This window comes from Pituophis catenifer, unplaced genomic scaffold, assembly GCF_029215685.1.
Source record: "Pituophis catenifer annectens isolate HBS135680 unplaced genomic scaffold, rPitCat1.0.hap2 SCAF_1, whole genome shotgun sequence".
Lineage (NCBI taxonomy): Eukaryota > Metazoa > Chordata > Lepidosauria > Squamata > Colubridae > Pituophis > Pituophis catenifer.
Genome location: NW_027256881.1, coordinates 336,189,664 through 336,195,144, shown reverse-complemented (window position 1 = coordinate 336,195,144; position 5,481 = coordinate 336,189,664).

Genomic DNA, 5,481 nt, shown 5'->3' with positions numbered 1-5,481 from the left:
GGATTCAGGTAGTTTCGCTGTTTATTGAATCCGGTTCTTTCACTTTAAGTTTCCTGCAGCCGGCTTGTTCTGCAAAAGCAGAATCGTCCCACGTCGCTCGGAGTTTCAGCAGGCTGGAAGGGAGCCGCGCCTGTTCTCTCCCCAGAAACTTCCCTGGGGGGTTACAGGGGCTCAACCTGTGCCCTGCGATCTCTCTTCTTCAATCCTTTAGGATTTAGAAGTTTTCGAGCCGCTTCTTCGTCTCGAAGCGGCTCTACGGGCGGCGGGGCTGGCGGAGCTTCAAAGAGCGCCGCCGTCGCCGAAGACAAGGAAACCGGAAGCCTATTTATTAAATTTTTATCCCACCTTTATTGTTTTATAAATAACTCAAGGCGACAGACTTACATAATACTGTTTCTTCTTCTTGGTTTTACCACAACAACAACCCTGTGAGGTGGGTTGTATTGAGGGAGTGTGACTGACCCAAAGTCACCCAGCTGGCTTTCATGCCTAAGGTAGGACCAGAACTCATTCTCCTGGTGATTGGCAGTCACCTAGCTGGCTTTCATGCTTGAGGCGGGACTAGAACTCACAATCTTCTGGTGATTGGCAAAGTTACCTAGCTTGCTTTCATGCCTGAGGCGGGACTAGAATTCACAGTCTCCTGGTGATTGGCAGTCACCTAGAATGATGGACTAGAACTCACAGTCTCCTGATGATTGGCACAAAGTCACCCAGCAGACTTTCATGCCTAAGGTAGGACCAGAACTCACAGTCTCCTAGTGATTGGCAGTCACCTAGCTGGCTTTCACGCCTGAGACGGGACCAGAACTCCCAGTCTCCTGGTGATTGGCAGTCACCTAGCTGGCTTTCACGCCTGAGGCGGGACTAGAACTCACAATCTTCTGGTGATTGGCAAAGTTACCTAGCTTGCTTTCATGCCTGAGGCGGGACTAGAATTCACAGTCTCCTGGTGATTGGCAGTCACCAAGTCGCTTTCATGCCTGAGGCCAGACTAGAACTCACAGTCTCCTGGTGATTGGCAGTCACTTAGAATGATGGACTAGAACTCACAGTCTCCTGGTGATTGGCAGTCACCTAGCTGGCTTTCACGCCTGAGGCGGGACTAGAACTCACAGTCTCCTGGTGATTGGCACAAAGTCAGCTGGCTTTCATGCCCAAAGTGAGACTGGAATTCACAAAATCACCTAGCCAGCTTTCATGCCTAAGGAAGGACTAGAATTTACAGTTTTCTGATTTCTAGCTTGGTGTGTTAACCATTAGACCAAAGTGGCTTATATTTATGTAAATTGAGAATTGCTCAATTTATGAAAAGGATCTCAACAAGTCAAACATATTTTCAGGGTACTTCAGCAAAAATATATCATTTCCAAATATTGGGAACAAATAGTTTTCTGTTCTGGCCTGGTCAGATTTTTCCTCAAAGACTCATCAGGTTCTGGACTCCACAAGTTCTGGGCTCCACAATTTCAGAAAGTGTGGTCAAACTAGAACAGATTCATAGAAGAAAAGGAGCATGATCATGGACTGGGAACCAAATCCTGTGAGAAGAGGTCAACATTGCTCAGCCCCGAGAAGGAGAAACTGAGGGGGAATATGATAGCATGCTTTAAATACCCATGAGATGTCCTAGTGAAAGGTATTAGCCCTTCTCTGCTCTGCAGGCTACATAACATAGTATAAAATGGGAGTAAATTCCATTTGAACCACTTCCTAACAGCAAAAGCAGTTTTGATGGTGGAGCTGATGGCCTAGAATGGGGATATGTCCAAACAGCCTTCTGTCATGGATGCTTTAGTGTGGATCCCCACAGAGGGCAAGGAGTTGGATTCCGTGGCCGACATGGCCTTTTCCTGCTTCACGGTCCAACTGGTTTTATGAATTTAGTAGGGTTATAGTTGTTGTTTTTGTTAGGAAATGGTTATTTGTCTAACTAGTTGGTCAGGCAATATATAAACCAACAATGTATGTTTGCAGTCAGAAAGGTATTATATTGCTTTAAGACTGTATTGCATCATCCTGTATCCTGATTGGCTAAACTCTGTAGCCAATGTACTTAAGGGAAGTCAGGATTATGGCTTGTGTGGATGCTACACCATTTTACCTGCTTATTTGCTGTAACTCTCTACCTGATCTCTCTGCATGATCACTGTTTGATCATAGCTACATGTTGCTTTCTACTATTTATTGAATGTTTTGATATTGAACTTGTTCCTGTTTTGAAACTCAAGAAGAACTGTTTTATTGTATATGACTACAACTGGTAAGAAGACTTTGTACTTGAAATATCCCTGGATTGATCTTTTAACTCTCGTCTTATCTGTGTATGACTTGGATTGTTTTTGGACTTTGCTTTACTTTTCTAAAAGTAAAAGACTACAACAACTCAGTGTGTTGACTGTGATTGTTCACAACCACTCCCAGTCGTTTTTCATGTGTTTACTCAAAGGGTACTCTGCTCAATAACCCACAACATCGGTTATGAGCCAAGAATATCCTTAACAGTTTTCGCTTGGACAAGATGAGGGCTTGGGAGTTGAAATCCACACATATTAAAAGCTGCTGAGCTTGAGAAACATTATTCTAACACCTTCATCTCATTTTTTGTAAAGGCTGCTCTGATCTGCCTATCGAGCTGGTTTAGAAAGCACAGACCTTTTAGCAATCCTAAAGTTCATTATTCTATCTAGAAAAACAAAATGCACAGGTACAGTGTATGTGGTACCTTGCTCAATAGTAGTAACTGTGAGAGGGATCTTGGAGTCCTAGTGGACAACCATTTAAATATGAGCCAGCAGTGTGCAGCAGCTGCCAAAAAAGCCAACACAGTTCTAGGCTGCATAAACAGAGGGATAGAATCAAGATCACGTGAAGTGTTAATACCACTTTATAATGCCTTGGTAAGGCCACACGTGGAATTTGGTCGCCACGATGTAAAAAAGATGTTGAGACTCTAGAAAGAGTGCAGAGAAGAGCAACAAAGATAATTAAGGGACTGGAGGCTAAAACATATGTAGAACGGTTGCAGGAGCTGGGTATGTCTAGTTTAATGAAAAGAAGGACTAGGGGAAACATCATAGGAGTGTTCCAATATCTCAGGGGTTGCCACAAAGAAGAGGGAGTCAAACTATTCTTCAAAGCACCTGAGGGCAGGACAAGAAGCAATGGGTGGAAACTAATCAAGGAGAGAAGCAACTTAGAACTAAGGAGAAATTTCCTGACAGTTAGAACAATGAATCAGTGGAACAACTTGCCTCCAGAAGTTGTGAATGCTCCAACACTGGAAGTTTTTAAGGCACTCTCAGCATCTCTGCCCTTTTTCCTTCGCCCAAGATCTTCAAGGCATGTGATCCTGTCCACCATTAAAATCATCTTTCCAAGTAGCTACCATGTTTCCAGTGTCTTTCTCCCCATTTGGAATTGAACCCAGATGGGCATTTCTTCCACCACTACCAAGAAGTCACTCCACTTTGGGTTGTTGTTAGTTGCAAAGTCGTGTCCAACCCTTTGCGACCCCATGGATAATGTTCCTCCAGGCCTTCCTGTCTTCTACCATCCTCTGGAGTCCATTTAAGCTCATGCCAACTGCTTCAGTGACTTCATCCAGCCACCTCATTCTCTGCCGTCCCCTTCTTCTTTTGCCCCCAATCATTCCCAGTATTAGGCTCTTCTCCATTGAGTCCTTCCTTCTCATTAGGTGGCCACAGTATTTGAGTTTCATCTTCAGGATCTGGCCTTCTAAAGAGCAGTCAGGGTTGATTTCCTCTAAGACTGACCGGTTGGATCGCCTTGCAGTCCAAGGGATTTGCAGGAGTCTTCTCCAGCACCAGAGTTCAAAGGCCTCAATTCTTTGGCGCTCAGCCTTCCTTATGGTCCAACTTTCACAGCCATACATTGCAACTGGGAAAACTATAACCTTGACTATACGCACTTTTGTTGCTATTTAATTCCTGAAGACCTTGTAACGCCTCTCCTGCGTGAGCTGCACTGACTCCCGGTGGTCTTCCGGGTGCGCTTCAAGGTATTGGTTCTCATCTTTAAAGTGCTCCATGGCTTAGGGCCCGGGTATTTACGAGACCACCTTCTGCCACCGATAACCTCCCACCAGCCAATCCGCTCCCACAGAGAGGGTCTCCTCAGGGTGCTGTCGGTCAAGTAATGTCAACTGATGACCCCCAGGGGGAGAGCCTTCTCTGTGGGGGCACCCACCCTCTGGAACGAGCTACCCCCAGGAATACGACTGATCCCGGACCTCTGTACTTTTTGCCGAGCGTCGAAGACCTTCTTATTTCAGCAAGCCGGGCTGGCTTAAAATTTTAATGGGCTACTTTATGGGTAAGGGGTTTTAAAATTTGGGGAAGCCAAACTAATTTAATTCTGTTTTAATTTATTTTAATTTTTATACTGTATGTATTTTAATTTTGGCTGTTCACCGCCCTGAGTCCTTCGGGAGAAGGGCGGTATACAAATTTAATAAACCATAAACCATTTTGAAACCAGCCTCTGGATCTCTCTGTTTTAATAAGTTGCCTTTAAAGAAAACATGGTTTACAAGCCAAAAGTGCCTTGGATTCACCTGTTTTACTAAATAATTTTTTTTTTTTTTTTAATTTTAGCTTTCATGACGATGGAGATAGCTAGAATTTTTTTGCAAGTGCTCATTCCACCTTCCCTGAGTGTTAAAAATACAGCAATGAAAAATAAATACGCATTTCCTCTTTTAAATGTCACAACCATAATTCAGAAGCAAATCCTTGGACAACCATTTGTCTGAAATGGTACAAGTAGTCCTCAACTTACAATAGTTCATTTAGTGACCGTTCAAAGTACCAATGGCACTGAAAAAAGTGACTTATGGCCATTTTTCACACTTATGACTATTACAACATCCCCGTAGTCACGTGATCAAAATCCAGCTGCTCGGCAACTGACTCATTTATGACGGTTCCAGTGTCATGGTGTCATGTAAGCAAAGTCAATGAAGAAGCCAGATTCACTTAACAACTATGTTGCTTAATTTAAGAACTGCATTGATTCGCTTAATGGCAAGGAAAGTCATAAAATGGGATCAAACTCACTTAACAAATGTCTCACTTAGCAACAGAAACGTTGGGCTCAATTGTGGTCGTAAATGGAGGACTACTTATATAAGGTTTCCTGCCTGATCTGGGGGGGTTGGACTAGAAGACCTCCAAGGATCCCTTCCAAGTCTGTTATTCCTGAGATTGTCGCCATTAAGAAGCATTGGCCCTGCTTTATGCATAAATGCCGCCCTGAGTTTTCGGAGAAAGGCGGCATATAAATTGAACTAGATAAATAAATAAATAAATTATTTCTGTCTTCTGTCCTCATCCCCACAGGGCAAAGCAACCTCCTTGTCTTAATCCGAAAGAAAGAGTAGCAGCGTTTCCTTGATTGGCTAATATTTTCTTCGGAAAGGATCCAACACCTGTTGCTGTATATTATTACAGCTGTGTGGAT